The 20,449-nt window shown below is 31.4% G+C and overlaps 1 protein-coding gene across 1 annotated transcript in view; it reads left to right on the top strand.

Moving 5' to 3' along the window:
- Nucleotides 1–20,449, top strand: part of LOC121116921 (DAZ interacting zinc finger protein 1) — a 178,788-nt gene that overhangs the window by 54,061 nt on the left and 104,278 nt on the right. The window contains exons 2-4 of the mRNA XM_040711230.2: nt 867–929; nt 1,978–2,180; nt 18,403–18,546. The gene's annotated coding sequence lies outside the window, so the exon portion shown is untranslated. The remainder of the gene's footprint in view (nt 1–866; nt 930–1,977; nt 2,181–18,402; nt 18,547–20,449) is intronic.

Here is a 20,449-nt window from a genome sequence, read left to right on the forward strand (position 1 = left end):
ATGCTGGAGCAACAACAAAAAAGTCAACATATATACGATCTCTTTGGTGCTGCTGTCAGTGCCGAGGAGGCTGAACTGGCCGTTGGCATGCCCATCCAGTCTGCCTACAACGTTAAGAAATTCATTAAGGATTGCAAGATGGCGCCTCCTTCCATACAACCAAGAAGAACCAAAACTTCTGCAACAACTATATGGCATACTTTTAGCCTGCCTCCCGTCCTAACAAAACCTTCTAAGCTTTGAAGTTTACGATGTCTTTGAGCAGAATGTCTGCTTCTCCTTTTACCCAAATTTGGATTATCTACGAGCTGTCATCGAGACAGCATGGTATACCTCCATCGTTAAGAGCTACCAATCTGTTCGCCGGTGTGTCGAGGTTGTTATTAATTTTCAAATAAAAAATATAGCTTAATGTAATATTTAGATTTATCACAAATGGTTTGGAGTTGCCTCTTCTTGATTTGATAGAAATAGCGTTTTGCAAAAAATTTGCAAAATTATTGCATTTTTGGGTCCCCTCTCTGTTTATTGATAAAGGAGCTCTTACAAAAATAAGGGTATTATAACAACTTTTTTTCATATTTTAGGCACCAGTGTCACCCTAACTTAGGTACAATACTTATATTTTGTATTTATAGATAAGAACATGCCTCTTCGGAGCATAGGGTATGATGATGGTAAAATATACGTAACATATTTAATTACTTCTATTAAACGTATTGTATCACTCATTTTCTTTAAATCTATATCAAATATCATACAAGGATTTTTTTATTCGTTTCACTAACAGCAACAAAACTAAATCATCACATACAACAAAACATTCACCACTATTCACACTCATAAAAATTCCTCGTCATTTCCAGGTATGAGAAGGAGTGAGTATCGAGAGGAAGGGAGTCTCGGATGTTTGGATTGGAAGCTGATTGGTAAGTGAATGATTCAGTAGCTATAAGTATTGACATTGGTGGTTGCCTATCAGGGAGGCCTTCAGTGCCTAGGGAATCATGGAGCTGTAAATTTAAAAAAACAAAAAAATTTACTTTAATTTTTTAAAGAGCGAAAGTTATCACGTTGAAAAAAAGAAAAAACATTTGTTCATAAAAAATGTCTAAAATTCTTACTGCTTTATTCCTTCAATTATTATTTAATTATATCTTTTTCTTTTTTTAACCAACAAATTCTTATTTTATTCAATAGAGGACCAAAAAAAATTTTCAAATTTATTGTTTTTGTATTTTCAGAAAGAATGTAAATTCTTATTTAGAATTAGGACGAAAAATTCTTACTTTTCATTATTCAAAAATAATAAAAAGGGCATATATACAATGTAATAAAAAAATAATTAAAAAATTTTTTCGATCGGATAATCAGGATCCTTATAAAAAACTAGTGATGTGCCCCAAGCTAAATTTCGGTGCTTGAGTATTTTTGAGTTCATAAAAACTTGAATACTAATTTTTACTTTCTTAAATACTTGTTACTCGCTTGAATACTCGTTACTCCTTTGAATACACATGTTTATAAAAACTTTTAATTTTTGGGGTAATAAGACAAAATAATTGATTTTTGCATGTAACGTTAGTCCAAAAATCATATTTTATACAGGATTATTCAAAATTTGCCATATAAAAACTATTTTTCCCACCTCTATTTAGTAGTAATAAGATTCACATTCTTAAATTGCTCGGATGATGCAGGTTTCTTCCTCTTGTTGACGTAAAACTTTTGGAATCCAAACAAAAAAATACTTTCTGAGGATTAACATGTTTCAATATTCTCAAAAAGAAAAGGAGAAAACATAATTTTCGATGAGTCACGAGTAAATACTTGTATTTTAGACACACGATCCGAGTTTTTTCTGTCTATTTTGTTTACTTCATGAATCTACCACTTTTGCGCGTGACAAATCACTTTAAAAAGAAATATGAAAATGTAATAAGGTGTGGTGACAATATTGAAATTTTTTTCTTTTAGCGGATTTAAGTCTTGACACTTTTGATAAAGATGACGGATCAATCATCCTTCCAAGCATTATCGATTCCATTGCAACATGCAATCTGAAAAATGAGTTCCCTGGACTCGTTCAGGAGCCTGGTGCACTCAAAGTCTTTTCTTTGGCACAGCACATCATTCAGTATCTTTTACAATATGACGGAGCACTTTATTACGGAAATACGGTAAGAAAAGTTTCACTAAATTTCTGAGTTCCTGTGAGTTAAAAAACTGAAATTAAACTTACATCTGTAAATTAAATTCCCTACTTTGAGGTTATTATTATTTTTCTTAGTAACAATAAAAAATGTACTTTGATAAAATTTGAGGACTCTTTGTATAGTTTTTTTAAATTACATTTTTGGGTGATGATGTTCCCCCTTTTTGGTCAACTACTTTCATATTCACTATGTAGGGTTAAAATTTGCTATAATATTTATCTTTATCATTGATAAAAACTGCAAATCATGGAACATACCTTAGAACGATTAAAAACAAGGTTCGCAACATTCTTTAATCATGAACTCAATATTAAAAAAAAATATAAAGTACAATTTAAAATGAAAGTATATTTAGGATGGTACAAAAACGCTTTACAATAAATAATTTTGACCCCAATAACCCAATATTTATCGAGTTAAAATAATCTATATTACACTAAAACTGGCTTTAGACGTCTTTAATTTCTCCAATGTCCGTATTTTTTTGTTTTTTCTTACACTTAAATACTGAAGCAGTTAGATAAAAATATAAACAGAAATAAACATTTTATTTTAAATTAAAGCTTTTGTGTGAGGCCACATCACATTGTTATTAAAATTTATACTTATATAAAACTGATAAAATATAAACTATAGGAAATTAAAAAATAAGCGATTCAGAATAAAACTAAAATAATTGATGAAAATACTAAAAATAAGCTTCGAATATAAATTTTTAGATTGTCGTAAATTCTTTTGTAAAGTCTTTCAATGGTGTCTTGAAGTTGACAGAATTTCTTCTACAACCAAAGTATCCGAATTATTCCCCAAAGACGATACTTAAAAGAAAAATGTGCGCATATCTCGATGCTGCAGCAATAAAAATTCCTCTCAGATCTTGAAGATGTAACACATCAATATTTGTTATTCTATTTGCTATTAAGTATTTACAGTTTTGTAAAGCAAAATGTAAAGTCTTTGTTTCCAATAAGACTCTACTGTTCCTTTTTTGAAATCTTGAACAAAACCATACCTTGGCAACATTAGTACTACACGACTCTAATCCTTTTATATTTATCTTCACAATTCATTTTAAAATAGCCAAAGCTGGATTATCCACGAAGGCATACCGGGCCGTGCAGAATTATTTACCAATTTTTGTTCAGAACATATCGCAGACAATAATGACATTTCGAATGACTTGAGAAACAATTTATTCATACATTTTTAGAATAATAAAATAGTTTGTGATCAAATTTAATCAATGTAGCCACCATTTGACTCAATGAGACTGGTCAGGCGACATCTGAAGCGGACACAGACTTGCTGGATGTAATCAGCGTCCATGGAGGCCCAGGCCTTGTTAACAGCAGTTTTTAAGGCATTTATGTTCTTGTGTCGTTTTTTGCAGGCCTTGTTCTCCATGAGCGCCTAGATAGAGAAGTCTAGTGGGTTCAGATCTGGGCTCTGAGGGGGCCAGTAGTCCTTGGGCCAAAAGTTCATGTTGTTCCTTGAGCCACTCCTGAGCTTTCTTGGAAGCGTGGGCGGGTGCTCCATCTTCTTGAAAAACCCAAGGAGAGTTGCCGACTATGGATTTGATCCACGGAAGGACCTTGGACGCCAGAATCTTCACATAATCATCCGCTGTTAATCTGTAGCCAGTGGGGAACCATACCGGCTTCATAGCCTTCCTGTTGGAGGCCACGAGACCCAACATCATCACTGGCAAGGTGATTTTGTTGTTGCAACATAGCGGTGCTTATCTTGCACATCTCCAGAGCTCACAACACGGTCATTTTGCCTGTTGAAAACAGGATCGACTGTAAAAGTTTTCTCATCTGATAAAATGATGATGCGTCCAGGTGAGCTCTTGATATCATTCAAGATTTTCTTGGCACGCTCAATTCTGACTTCTCGCTGACGTTCAGTTAGCAGAGGGCGTTCAGTACGCCTCAGGGACTTTCCTCCAGCCCTTTTCAATGCCCTTGAAACAGTTGATCTCGACGTTCCCATCTTTCTGGCTATGTCGGCAATGGACCTGTTGGGAGTCCTCTTGAACACTGCCTTTACTTGCCTTGTTGAGACAATGGACTTCCTGCCAGCCCAGGGGAATGCTTGAGATCACCCCCAGCCTCCAAGCGCTTGGAAACATTGTAAATTGTCTTCAACGAGGCCCCAAACTTTTCCTGAATGTTGTTTTGAGGGACTCCCGCTCGGAGGAGGGCTGCTATTTCGATCCTCTTTGTTTCCTGATAGGACATGGTCTCACGTGTGGAAGTTGTTATGCTCTCACAGGAAGGATTTTTGTTTATTTTAACAGTAAAAATAGGAAACTATCAGATTGGTTGCCACAAAACCTCTTAAAAAGTATATTTACATCATTGGTAAATAATTTTGCACGCCCCAGTATAGAGTGTCATTATAAGTTTACTACAATCGTTGAAAGGTATAAAGAACAAAATTATTCCAGCAAACATTTGGAATTCAGAATTAAATTTCTGCGAGCCTTAATTCCTCACGGAAAATATAATATCCTTTTTGCCCAATATTCTGGGAGGTCTAAAAGCTTGAAAATTTTCCACCCACATCTGACGAATTAGGAATTTTCAATTTAAAGTGCCAAGAGCAAAGTATAATGTGGGCATTTGCTGCTCTTGTGAGAGGAAAGTTAGATTTTCTTTCTCAAAATGGTTCAAAATTATCAATATCACGAATTGTATAGATTACCTTATTGATTGTATATTCCTTCACAGATGCTGGATCTCTCAGGTTTGCAAAAATAAAATAAAACTTTTCCCAAAAATTTTGGTCGATTATGTCTAATGAATCTCCCTGATATACAGGCCAGCATTTTTAGATATTTCTTTGTTCAGCAGCTCAATTCCCAGAAATGGCTCTCAGGGATAAATTTGTTGGTTTTTTAATTGTCCACTGCAGAGAAAATATTAGTGCAGGGAAAAAAATACTCACCCATAAATGGTAAAGTCTAATATACATATATATCCCAATGTTCTGCTAGAAAATGAAGTACCTTGCTATGACAAATTGAAGTATATATTTATATATAAATGTCAATTCCAATGAATAAAAAATAAAGTAAGTGGCTTAAAGGCTACAAGTACTATACTTCAACAAACTATCAGTATTTCTCTATTTACTATAAATGCAAACAAAAAATATGTTTTTCTCGACATGACATTTTACTAGAACTTTTGTGTATAGATATAAAACACATAGTAATCGTTAAATAAAGAGTAAAGGAGATCAGTGACTGTTTCAACACGGTATATTTGCAACTGCACCTTTTTTCTCAAACATAAGGCTTACATCAAAATCGTATAATATAATGCGCATACTTGTGAAAAAAAATATCTAATTTTTTTCAAACTGAATAAAAACTATTAGTTTAATTTGTCAGATGGAGTTGCACCAATTTAGGATAAGTAAATATTATAGTTGTATCAAATACTCCATCTGACTCAGGAATTGTCTTTGAAGTCCAAATATGTTATGTTTTTTTCCTTCTCTACGAACAATTGTGGTTGAGCCCAGCACATTGAGTTCAAGATAACAATTTTTCCCGAACTCATTGTCCACTGAGCCACGCTGCTCCATCTTTGATAATTTATTTAAAAAATAAATCTGTAGTACTTTTCAACAAAGTGTCCTCCCTTTTTATTTATAAAGTTTTTCTGACTGATCCTTCAACGGCACTCCAATTACATTTCCTGGTCGCAAAAGCTTCCTCTAATATTTGTTATCTTGGTGTGTTTATCAAACCTATACACAAAATATATTTGTAAATTATGTTTTATTATATTTTTGCTTCACCTTCTAAGTTAACATTTAACTTTCCATAAAACATTAATACATTTATTTTGAGCGAGAGCAGGAGCACTGTCGCCATTTTAGAAAAACAAAAAAAATGTTCAAATTTTCGCTAATTTATATAAATTTGACTTAATTTCTTTGTTTTCTGTTATGCTATTTTCTGTGAAAGTCATGTCTCGAGATAAGATATAATTTTATTTTCTATGCTTCATCTATGGCTTCCTTTTTTCTTTGTAATTAATTATTGAGATTTGAAAGAATGTTTTTACGAGTTCTTGTTATTTATATACAAGAACGATAAATATGAAAATTAATTTCACGGAAGGTGAAGGTGGAAGACTTATTCTGTAAAGAACATGTCTTATTTATAAATATATATTTATAATATATTTTCTTACAGTCTAGAATATTTTACAGTTTTTTTTTCCATTTACTATTATAGATTATGAATTCTCAGGTATAAAATAAATAGCATTTATTCCTTATAAAAGGCTATATCGTATCTCATTAAAGTATCATTAATCAAATAAAAGTTTTTAACTATAGCTAACCGATTTGAGTATCTCTCAACTTATACCACAAATTTCAAAAAAAGTATGTAATTGGTTAAAATCCATGCCCATGAAATATTGAAGAATTTATATGTTTCTGTAAAGTAAAAAAATAACAGCAAATTACTGATTTTTGTCCTGGATTGTTTTAGTATTGACGAGTGACATATGTAATTTGTGCAAAAAGTATGTTTATATCCTTCAAAAAGTACACACAAAAAATAAAATAGCGCCAATAAATGAGAAAGTTCAATTGAAGTAACGTATGGCTAAAATAGGATTTCTATATAAACACAAAATGCTTACATGGCCTAGATATTTACATACGTGCATATATACAAATATATGCACGTATGTACATTTTTGCAAAATAAAAAAGTAAATACTTAAGTCAATCAAAGAATACATTTCCATTGAAAAAAGAAATCAGCCTTCATACACAGAAGGGAAGTTTTAATATGAAATAAGATGACCATACGCACATAAATGCATTAACGTAAACAGTTTATACATAAACATATGTACTTCTTAATAAAATAACAAAGTTAAGTAAAATATTTGTCATTTCTATGAGCTCTATCAGTGACCACCTCAGCTAATGCAGGGTCCTATCCAAAACAAATATTTTGGAACCATTAATAATACCTAGATAGATCACAATGTTTTTATTGAGAATGTTTTTATGGATTCCAGTTGACGTTAGCTGACGTCCGGGTATTTGTTCAATAATAATCTTTAATACAAAAAAATAGACATTTTTTTCTTGATTTTCAAAGATGAATAAGTATAAGTTTATACAATAGTTGACATACAGTAACGCCTTTAATTAATCTATACTTATATATTAATGGAGCTCTAATCCAAAACTAGCCAGAAATAATGATCATTATAGTTCCAAAAATATTAAATCCCGGTTTGCTAAAGAAAAGAAAACGAAAAATTTAATGTTAACAGGACAATTAAAAGAATGTTTGAGAGATGAGCAGCTTATCTGTCAGGACGTTTAATTAGATTAGCTGCAAAAAGCAATAAAAATAACGAAAAAATACAAATCCAACTTTGTATCTGGCAAGGACAGAGACCGGAATTACCCAGTTGTCGGACCTCAATTATACTCTAAGTCACATAAGGACAAACATATAAATATAACTCCATACTAATCAGTTGCCTTTCACGTACTAGCTGTACTCTCTTCAACAGTAAAATAATAATGATAAAGGCTTTGGAGAAAAAAAATGTTAAGGTTGCAACTACAAACCGGCTTGATCTCGTCTAATGTCATATTTTCGACAACTCTATAAAAATAATTATTAATAATAAAAAAGGCTCGGTCATAACTAAGATAATTGTGCAGGGGTTTTTTCGTTTAATTTGTTAGAAATAAATCTTTTATCCTTCTTTACCATTAAAAAAACTTTTACTTGACCTGTCTAAGGGTAGCTCTGACCTGTATTAATATCAATAGTAACGATTTACGATAAGTATAGTGAGAACTTGTCTTTGGGCACATGATTTTACGTAAGAAATAGGGCACTATTACTTGCAACAGTATATCATATTGATCTGACGTAAAGTCAGATCAATATGATATACTGGACTGGGGTCAGTGATAACAATGGTGTAGTAAGTATTTGGAAATTAGTAAAATTATTGGTTACATGTTGATTCCTTTTCATTTTTTTTAGATTTTGGACTTGATTTGGATCTTTCTATATTTATATAATTACTTTATTTATTTATTTTTTTTACAATGATTTATTCTCTACCAAAACATACTAACACAATTATTATCAGTAAATAAGTCCATATAAATAATAAGATATTCATAAACACTTAGACGTTGAATTACAATAAAAAGTATTTTTACAAATTCATTCATATTTTCAGTGGGAAGATTCTAAATATGTATAACAATGAAGAAAATATATGCTGTTAAAATGGAAGTTTTTCTTCTTTTCATTTCCCTTTTTTCCCTAAATAAACAGATCAATTATAAAAAAAGAATGGAACGAAGTTAACGAGTGTAAGCATTTCCTCCTCAATCAAAATTCCAGTATTACTGAACTGTTTAGTTGGACTCCGCGGCATTTATTTGTGTAAACAGTAAAAAGAAAACACGTTATAATTGTTTCGATCTTCATGTTTTCTTCAGCTTCTGGAGACATAAAAACCCAGCCCTTCTTCCTCAGTGCTACACCGTATTCTTCCTTAACCCTTTCTTCGAGAATATCTCGTTGTTCCGATAGCTCTTGGTAACCCATGAAGAGGTTGTAGGACGTTTGCACTTGGTCTTTAGAAAAACCACATTGAATAGATTTTTTTTCTTCTTCCATGGAGTCTTTGGAATTCGTAAAGAGAGAGCCTATCGTCAATCAGTATCGAAACGGCTCTGATACGAGTTTGTAAAGGATTTATTTAAAATTTGTTTTGCGTTATTGAGAATAAAGTCGTCAAATGCACCTTTACTATGAAGTAGTTGTTTCTTTAACAAATCTCTGGGGGTTTTATGCCTTAAACTCCCTGCTATTACTATTTTAATGACTTTTAAATTTTTATTATTAGAGAAAATTTCTATTTTTATATTAATTTAGGGAGACAAGCCGCCCTTCCCTTTTTATATCACGCCAATCAAAAGAGCCCTTAATAAACGGACATTTTATTAATTTATAAAAAAATTATCCCGGATGCTCTCGAAAGGCTATAAAAGGAATAAATATCTGGGAAAAAATATAAAGTAGTAATTTTTTCAAAAATTACTGTTATTATCCTCTCACTTTCTAAAACAGTGAAGGGTTCTCTGAGAAGCGAAATTAAAAATTAATGTACCTTATATTGACCTTTGTATTTAGGAAACTCAAGCTAAAAGTGTATAGATATTATATATACAAAAAGGCAACATTCCATCCTTTTGCACGCACTTTTACAATATATTACATTGGAAATATCCCTCTGTTAGTAAATGTCCTTTTTGTTACACAGTTAGTTAACTTAGTAAATTAGAAACCCAAGCAATAACACTTATTTACCTACATGATAAACAGTTGAACGATTATAACAATTAGGTCATGACAATTTTGTATCATTTTGTTTGCTTTTTCAGTCATTTTGCACTCGTAAATATAAATTAAAGTACTTAAAATACTTTTATGAATATACGACTTCGAGAAAAATTAAATCCTTATTTTAAAATAATCTAGAGAACAGGTGCTTGGAATTTCAGGAAGATATAATTTGTTATTCTTATAGTAAAAACATTATATTTAATTTTTGATACGAAAATCTTTCTAATATTCATTACTCTCTGCAAATTTTGGGAATCAAATAAGTACCCATCACTTTTTAATGAGGTTGCATGTATTATATAAAATAATAACGACAATATTGTGACATGTAGCTATAGTTGAAAAAACAAGGAATATAAGAAATCACAAGCCAAAGCAAAGGAACAACTTTTAAGCAAATAGTTAATTGAATTCCCGAAACGTTGATTAAAATTTGTAAAATATACAATTTAATCCTAAGTAAGGCATTTTTGATATAATTAACGAATTACATATAATTAGATTGAATGTTTAAAGGGCATACTGCAAATTATGGATTTTTAAAATGAATACTTAAAGAAATAAGAAGCATTTTTATAAATCTCGGGTTGTAAAATATCCAGATTCCCTGAAATAGGATTAACACAAATAATAATAGTTTTGAATCCTCGCTCTTTAAAAAAAAAATGAACTTTTTAAAGTTTAGTGAGAAGTATCTACTTTATTGGGTCCCTGGCAAATTATGTTTTCAACGAAAATAAAATGTTAAAACACATTAGACTCCAAAACTTATGTGGCATTTTTATTTGATTATGTCTTTGTCTTTCATGAACTACCTCAAAGAGCACCAATGAGTCGAAAGTAGATTTTGAGATAATCATTGCCAATGCCATACGGTTAAAAAATTATCTCCTTCAAACATTCAAATGTATTTTGGGAAAAAATCACATGAAAAATGTTTATTTTAATTCTACAGTATAATTCCGAGGAAAAAAAGTGAAAAAAACCCCGAATAATTCATCAATTTATGTTTAAGTTATGCAGCTTAATATTTATGGATCCCCAATGTACAGGTTTGGTCAGTACATATTCCTATATACCCGAATATAGCTCATTAATAAATTTGACAACATCATTTAAAAATAAGCTGTGTTAGACAATATAGTCAGACTATAGTGCGTTCTTAATAAAAATATTTAATTAAGAAATATCGCTTGCTTAAGTAATGAACAATGTAAGGGCGTTTAAAAAATAATCATAAATATATTTTCTAAGTAAATATTTCATTCACAGTCATTTTCCCTTGGTCTGTATTAAATAATACTGGTTTATTCTAATTAAGTTCATATTTTCAAAAAAAAAAAAAGTCGGCTAATTTTGTTTGCCTCATAACCTAATAAAACCACCTCAAAATGTATTTAAAATTTTCAAAAGTAACAGATTTTAGGAACTTAATCCGCACTTCACTGAAATATATTGGGCAAGAACAATGTCATCGCTAGTTCTTATTTATTGTGGGAGGGGATATCCATATCCCGAAAATGTAATGAATCCCCCCCACCAAAAAAAAAAAATGTCATATATATACTTTAAAAATAAACTTGTTTTTCCAGATTGTTATATTACTGTGTTGATAATTAGAATAATAATAGTATCACGCTTAGACAAGATCAAGATAATTAGACCCCAGAGCGCTGCTAGCTTTCATCATTCACGAGGAGTAGGGGCTTAGCCCTAAAAAATATCATTATATTACAATAATATATGTTGAAGTTTGATTTGATCAAGTTGATCATTTCTCCTCTTTCTTCTTCTTCTTATTAATCTAGAATATAATCAGTAGATATTTAAACATTAAATACTTGACATCGGTGACCCCGGCGTGATTCGGAAAACGCCCCGAATGCAAACACCACCTGTGTCTCCCCAAAAACCAGCATAGTCGATTAAACCGGTAGAGGCGAATTTAGCAATGGCCGTTGCCGAACTCCCCCATCCAGGATTCTGCTGTTCGGATGTTGAGAACTGGTTCCGGAGAATTGGACTTGATTTTGCATTGAGGTAGATTTGTGATACCAAAGTTAAATACAGTCTTATGGTGTTAGGATTACTGGGTGAGGTTTCAATATTATTCCTTTTAGTGAGGAAAATCTCACTTACAAGGGAGCTTAGAAATCACTATTAGTCCCATATGGGGTATCATCTTCTGCAAGGATAAAAAGAATAGTCGACATGATGGTTGATACTACCAGGCTCTCGAGCATGAAGGTCAAAGACAAGGTTGAACATCTTCTGGATGATGAATATCTAAATGATTTACGTGGTAGTTTGATTAAAGAGGCACTAATAAGGAATGCTCCAAAGGAACAGCAGGGATATTTGAGAGCACAATCAACACTTACAACTAAGAATTTAGCAGATATGTGTACGGCTGCGGAGGAAGTCACAAACAATTCCATTTCTTCTGTCGACGATCCATCTTCTTCCACCACTGTCGCACGTATGAGTACTTGAGAATGCCGTTTGGTCTTAAAAAGGCTCCCCAGACATTCCAACGACTCATCGATTCTGTTTTGAGGGAATTAAGAATGTCTTCGTGTATCTTGATGATATATTGATTGCCTCTCGGACAAGGGATGAACATTGGCAGTCCATAAAATTAGTTTTATTGAAGCTTAAAACTTCTGGCTTGGTACTTTTCTCTTGAAAAATGCAAGTTTTTTAAGGACTCTGTTAAGTTCCTTAAACATTCTATTTCACTGGAGGGGTTTAAACCTCTTAAATCGACAGTTGAAGCTATTGCAAGAATTTCATCTCCAAAAATTGAAAGACGATTTATCGATATTTTTAGGCATGGCTCAATTCTATTCGCAATTCATCAAAATGGACAATAATGTTATATCAAGTTTTAAAGAAAAAAAATTAAGTTAAAATGGAATGATGAATGTGAATTAGCCTTTCAAGGTAAAAATACTGTTTATTCTCCAGTACTCAACTTTCACTCTGGGACAACCCATTACCTTTATACCTTACAACAGATCAGTCGGATACTGGAATGGGAGCCCTTCTGGAACAGAAAGTGCAACCACTAGCATTTTGGTCTAAAGCATTATCTGAAACGAAAAATTGTATATTCAACTTTTGATAGGAATTACTTAGTATTAAGGAAAGCTTTAAACATTTTCTGTGGGCATTGGATTAAAATTTTTTAAGAGTATTCACAGATCATAAGACTTTCGTGTCGGCAATAGACATCTGAATCCCTCCTGGACTTCAGACAATTCTGTACATTTGCATAGGTAGCAGTGTTTAATTGCAAGATTGAACATGTTTCAGGAAAATTAAAGCACACCGTGGATATTCTTTCGAGAAATGTCAACAACATCAAATTAAGCCCATATTTTTTTCAAGGTGTCATAGACGATCAAAGACTACTTGACACTAAATTTTAAAGTTAAACCTTATGTTAAGTGTGTTTCAGGAACTTTACTTCCATGCATTGGCAATGAAGACTTATTTCGTTTCGTAGTGCCCTCTCCAGAAATTTGCCGACGAATTATTTATTCAAGCCACAAAGATAATAATCCGGGATTCAAAGAGATTTTAAGAAGGGTACAACTTTTCTACGTTATACTATATTACTATTTGATATTTAAAAAAATAATAAAGAATGCATCTCATGTTAACAAACGAAGTATTTTAGAACGTCTAATCCCACTTCCTCTTTCGATCCACCATCAGCATGACTTGCCTTCATCAGCATAAATATAACTAGTCCGTTCACACTCTTCAAAAGACAGTGCTATGCCTTGACTATAATCGATCGGTATACGAAGTGGCCAGAAGCGATCCCAATTCCAAATATCACCTTTATTACAGTGGCTGGAGCTTTCTTAGATAGTTGGATATGAAGATTTGGAATAACTGACATCATTGTGTCAGACAGGGGGACGCAATTCACAAGTGCTATTTGAACGTGTGCTTGCAGGGCACTGGGCACTCGCGAATAGGACGACTACATCATATTATCCTGAATCAAACGAGCTTAATGAACGGTTCTACAGATCCCTAAGAAATGGGCTTGTTGCACCTCATACTAGACAAGAAAGAAAATTGAATAAATGCTCTGCCTGTTATTTTGTGGGAACTGAGGAATTCAGTACCAATGGATCAAGGATCTAAATGTTCGCCCTTCCAGTTACTTACTGGTCGCTCGAGATCTTTGGCTTCAGGCTTCTTCGATTTGTTTCCTATTAATAAAGAAGATTCAAATCTGGGGCACTTCTTCGAGACAATGAAGAAGGTGGCTCACTTTCCCCCAAGAGTAATCCAGAGAGAAACGTTCAACAATCGACTGAGCAAGGCTGACTACGGTTTTGTTAAAATAAGCCAATCAGATAATCTCTTTCTCCAACTTTGTTGGGTCCTTTTAAAATCCCGGGAAAAAACAATCGTTATTTTAAATTGGACTTGGGCGCCAAAGTCGACAATGTCTCCAAAGATAGACTCTGTCCTACTTTTGGAATCACCAAGATCCTAGCAGAATCTCCAATTGTGCGCTGTACAAGATCCATTTTATAAATTAATTACTGTTGCCAGTTTATATTGCTTGATTATTTTTTTGTTTATTTTCTTTTGTACCAGACGACCAAAAAAAAAAAAAAAAAAGAAGAGAATTTTTGTCTTTTTTTTTCATCTAAGGGGGGAGATTGTTTAAGTTTGATTTGATCAAATTGATCACTTGCCCTCTTTTTCTTCTTATCATCATTATTAACCTAGAATATAATCAGGAGATATTTAAACATTAAATATTTTTAATATATTTACTTCTATAAATAGGTATGTTATATACGCATATATGTATGTACATGATGATAAAGGTGGAACTTATTTGAGAACTGTTGATTTGAAAAGGGTGCAAACTTTTCCTTTTAATCTAGAAAAAACGTTTATAAATTTGAACAGTTTAAAAAAATAGTTAGGGGTAGCTCAAGGCTCCAAAGTTTTTAAATTTAACAATATAAAAAAAAAGATTTGTTTTGACCAAAATACGTAATCCTTTAGTTTTTCAAAAAACTTTATCATGCAAGAGATTTAGTTTTATAAGTTTACAGTCGAAAGTTTTTTTTGCTAACAATTGGTTTTAATTGGTCAAAAAGAACAAAAACTTCCATATTTTGCATTCTTTGCTATATGTCTATCTGTTTGCTCATAAAAAATATAATCCATATTTGCAACCATGTTTCCAAAACCATTAGCAATGGTTAAGTTTATTACTTGAAGTAGATAATACATGGTTAAATTACCATAAGTTTAACCTTTTACAATAAAAAAGGCTTTATAACTTAAATTCATCTTATATCTCCAAAATCTTAAATAGTCGTCTTAATTAAAAACTATTATGGGATAAGTTTAGTTAAAAATAATTATTTTAAAACAAGATTATTATGGGGTATGATTAAGAAATATCACAACGTAGAAAGAATTTAATTTTTTTTTCTACTATAAAGCATATTTCTATAATTTCCTAACTTATTATTGATCTAAATTTTGAATCAAACTTAATAAAGTTCAAGTAATTTCTATGCACATTTATAAGGAGTAGGAATTGTAGCTGCGATTCATCAGATGTTAAAATGACACTATATTCTCTAATGAGACCGACTCTATGCTCAGCAAGATAATTATCAAATTATAAGTGAATTATAGTGTCATGAACTTATCGGTAGTCATCTCCATCATTCCATAAGTCAGGATCTTCTCAAGACATTTATCTTGGACTTTGAAACTATTTCTTTGATTTTTCTCCAGCGAAATCTTTCAAGTTTTTGTATTTTAATTCATTTGAGAGCAAAGAATGGCCTCTCTTGAGTTTTAATATTCAAATTTTGTATGGCCTTTATTATATGTCTTTTTGATTCTAAACTTAATGCTCTGTCAAATAGAGCTAATCTAACAAGGTCCTTGGACAAGTACTATAAGTGCTTGAATATTTATTTTTTATGTTGAGATTCAAAACTTCTTAATTATTGGAAGAATACTTAAGAAGAGGTTTTATTAAATTCAGGTCATTATTAGATGCACTTAAGGCCTTAAAAGGAGATACCCAGGCTCAGAGATAACAATCTCACTATTAAAAAACCAATACTGCGCGATCCTCGCTTTTCTATATTTGTCAATTTGAAATGAGATCGAAACATACGTATTTGTTGGCAGTATACAACTTTTGATAGCCATCCGGCGTGGTGTATAGCAACCAAGTGACATAAATTTTATACCTCGTGGATGCACATCACCAAGGAATATAATTACCAGGTTACGAGATTCTGTATATTCGTGTCGATAAGATTTGTTTCCATATATTTCTCTGCATAATAAAGGGTCTCTTGTCACACATCTTCTATTTCACACTCTTCAATTCCAGTACCATACTTAGCTATATTAATGGATGGCTATTTTTCTCGAAATATTTTGAAATTTAAACATCAAAAGAATACGCAGGTCCAAAACATGACTGACATGCTGAGCTGATGATTAATTCCATAATATGGTGTTTACAGCTCAAAACATTAGTGAACAAACTAGAATAAATTTATATAGGTACATTTCTTGCAAATAAGGTTTGTTTTAATATGATGTTGTTACATGATATTGAGATAAACACACTCATTTTTGAAAATACTTGTAATATTTTAAAACTTTGAAGACATTGAGCTTCCTTTTAATATTTTTTTAAACTGTTCAAAAGTTATATACATTGTCTTTAGTCTAAAAGGAAAAATTTGCAACCCTCGCAGTTCCAAATTTCTCAAATTAAAAAAATAAGCTGTACCCTAATGATAATGGGACTAGTAACACCACTAATTCGAAGTATGGATATGTCAGGTTGTATTCGGATATTTTGATACAATTACATTTATATAAAAAAAGACACTACCTGGGAAAATATACAATTAAAAATACCTTAGATTGATATACATATTGCAGGTTATTTTACTCAGGTAATGATATAATTGCGTCATTTTCTTTGAATATATTTTCATATATTCAAAGGTACAATATGAAATAATTATAAAGAGGAGGAATATTTTGTTTGAAACTCTATATTATGTCCATTATATCATTTTCTATAGAATGTTTTTTGCGTGACGTTTGCATTGTTGATGTCAGTCATCAATGGAACAAAAAAACATTTTTTAAATAAAGATAAAGGAAAATGGAGTGTAAACCTTTAGTACCTATCAAAAATATCTCGTTCTATTGCAATTGTACTCAAACTGGAGTCTTTCCTTAATATACCTCCTGGGGCTCTGCAGAAAATTCTACATTACATAATATTATACAAAGATCATATATTTTATCTCCAATCCTTCTACTTATCTCGTCTCTAACTAAAACAAATTAAAATGATACATTCAGTGCACTTTCTCATCCCCTTTCATTTAGTAGCTATGTATTCAACGTTTAATTTTTATAATTAAATGAAGCTTAAATTACGAAATAATTAAATGAGGGATATCCTGTGAATTTCTTGTAGGAGTCTAACTCTGATGAATTCTGTCAAAACGTGATCCCAAGAAAATAACACAACTAGGCCGGGTATTTTTTTTTCAAACTTTTCCTTTCACTTTTGACAGTCGAGTTTGCTAGTGGATATAAACAATTCGACGTGATGAACGCTGTTATATTTTCATTGTTTATTTATCCATTATTGCTGGGTCATTCTCGAACATTTCGTTCTTTGAACGACTCTTTTTAGTGAAATTTTGACGAAAAATGTAACTTTTCAGCATTATTACTTTTTTGGAGAAGCCTTCACGCTCTTCGATTTCTTTTTAAAAAAAACTCTAAGCTTTGAAAAATGCTCAGCGATTGTAAACTAACATTACCCTAGGCAGTTGTTGAGCAAACCTGGAGGTAGAAGGGGCTAATTACCCGAGTCTAGTAATAGAAAGCCCAATTTAAAGCAAGTATTGCATATTTTAGAAAATAATATAAAATAACTTTAGGAAGAAGATTTAAACAGTTTAAAAATACTGATAAAATAATGAACTAACTGCATGCACTTTTTATAGTCTCTATTACAACGCTTAACCATTGTCATATAGGAATGTAAGAGTCCTGCTGTATCCAAATAAAAGTATGTGCAAAAGTTATTCAGAATATCAGAAAGGAATCACAATTCCTAGTACTCGTAGTCATACTCTAAATACCTAGAGATAAGATGTATTAGAGGCATGATCAAAAAATTTAAAAGCACGCCCAATTTTGTGACTTACTAGATATAATTTTATAAATATTTTAGAAGAACTACATACATATGTTGGCCACCATCGTATACTCAACGCAACTAAGACATTTATCTTATTTAAGTCCTGTATGTCAAGTGTGGTAGAAAAAATGATGATAAAAATACTTTGTATCTAAGAATCTTGGTAAAATCCTCAAACACTCCCCTCCTCATTCAGTTTAAAAATAATGCACCCCCCTATTATTGTGTTTATTTTTCATTAATTTGATTTCAAACTTTTTTATGTAAAATAGACAATAACTATATGATTATCTCATTACACAAACAGGAGTTTTAGTTACATGCTTACGGCACTTTACTCATGCCATAAATTGTATAATCTACATATAAAGGTAATTTGTAATGATTGCAATTAAAACAAAAAAATAAAATAAGACGAAAATATGAAAATACATGTAACCATGCTTCACATGTACGAGTTTTATTATTTATAAATAACTTTTGAAGCTTTTTATTTATATTTTTTAATATAGGAACTCCTAAAATATGATGCAAGATGCAATGAAATGAAAATGGAACTCTTTCGACTCCAAAAAGAATGCAAAAAGAGACGGAAAATCATAGAGAAACAGCAAAGGTGTATCTATAACGGAGTCTCACCCTCGTCATTCCAGAAAGTAAGATTATTCATACTTATATACCACTAAAGGATTAAGTACTCCTTCAAGAGTTATAGCTAATATATTTTTAATATGTGGTTATTCCACTAAAGTATAAAAAAACTAGTAGATACAAGCTATATGTCGAAAAATGCCATCTGGTATTTAAAAGTAGAATAAAAGTGCCTCAACACCTCCCTTCACGGGCTGCTTTTATCAAAAATGACCCCTCCTGTTGCTAAGCAATTCAAATGAGTAAATTTTCTAATAAAATTATTTCAAAATATAAAAAAAGGTAACAAGAACATTATAAATTTATCTCTAATAAATTAAAGCATAAACATTCTAGAACAACGGTTATATACTCGTAAAACACTTCTTAGCGGAGTGTTGGCATCAAAAATAATCTCACCAAAGTTTCAAAACTATGCAGTGCTACAAAATAATGATGTTTGAGTCTTTTTTTCTAATTAAAATAATTACAATACAACTGGTTTACTTTTGGCAAAACAGACAAAAAAAATATTTCCCAAATGTCTGTGTAAATGTTTAAATAAGTAAAAATAAGTGGGAAAAAAGCAATTCTATAGAGAAACGCGTGTCTTATGTATTTTTGTATTTTGTGAAGCCGTGTTTTTGTGTTCTGTATAAATTAAATTCAGATATAGGGAATTCAAAGTTTATTTTGACCTTTTTATAACTGTAAAAAGTGTTTTTAAGTGCTTCAAGTCCCTTTTTCATTCGTTTTTTCCCACTACAGTGTAGTGGAGGCCATTTTTTGAGAGTCCAAATTTGTATCTTGAGATATCAAGAATAAAGTAAGTCATTCTTTTTTTTATTGGTTTTCTCCTTTTTAGGAGGTTTTATATATTTTATTTTCTATATACATATTATATACTGTCTTTATTTATTATAAAGAAATAGTCGGAATTTTCAAAAAATATGTCTATTAAACCTCCCTATAAACCTCCAGATGAAAATATCAGGAAATCATCGAGGATCAAATGTCCTGAAGGAAAATAACGACATTCATAGAGATGCAGCGGTTCGTGTGAGCCTGGTTGATAACTATAAATGGTAGACTTTTGTGCTCACAATAGAAAATGTAGAAGGTTTGTGCATTGTAAAGGAAAGTTTAAAACTTTGATATTTACGATATATCAAAAAAAAAATATGGTTTTAATGAACATAAAATTGCGGGTGCTAATCCTAGATTTAGTCTTGGTCAAGCTTGTTTTTATACTAGATTCCCTATAGACGTTAGGGATCAAATTGATTACTTGAAAAAAACACAAAGAGATGAAAGTAAAAAATACAGACTGTTCATTAAAACAGGCCAATTTAAAGTTAAAAGAATGAAGTAAATGTGGTTAAACGGTTGAAACAACTTGGTGAAATTATAAACAAATATCCTTTTAAAAAAAATGTTAAAGTGGAGGGAAAATTAAAAAATTATCAGGAAATTTGGTGAGACAGTGACTACAATGTGAAAATTGTAGCTGATCCTTCGTTTATACCTCAAATTTTACAGTTTCTAGGAAGTTTTATTAATCTTAAGTTTTCTGGAATGAAACTTCAATGTCAAATATGCTTTATTTTTGGACACATGACACCTTAGTGCATAGTAAAACGAATTAAAACATTCGAATATGAAAGAGCCCTCAAAAAAGGCCATGTAAAAAAGTCTTCCATCAAAAGTAAAAATTGAACGTTTGAGTTGTCCTTTTTATCCAATTTAATGTATTTAAAATGAAGCTTTCAATTAAAAAAAATACTAAGACAAAAATCAATCTGTGTGTTTTCATCGTCTTTTGTTACTTTTCTTTTAAATAAGATATTGCGCTCAAACACAAGTCAAACAAAGTTTTTTTTCTAAAACTCTCATTATGCATAGCAATCTGGAGCCTATATATTTCCTTAA

The sequence above is a fragment of the Lepeophtheirus salmonis genome, chromosome 4 (genome assembly GCF_016086655.4).
Source record: "Lepeophtheirus salmonis chromosome 4, UVic_Lsal_1.4, whole genome shotgun sequence".
NCBI classification, from domain to species: Eukaryota; Metazoa; Arthropoda; class Copepoda; order Siphonostomatoida; family Caligidae; genus Lepeophtheirus; species Lepeophtheirus salmonis.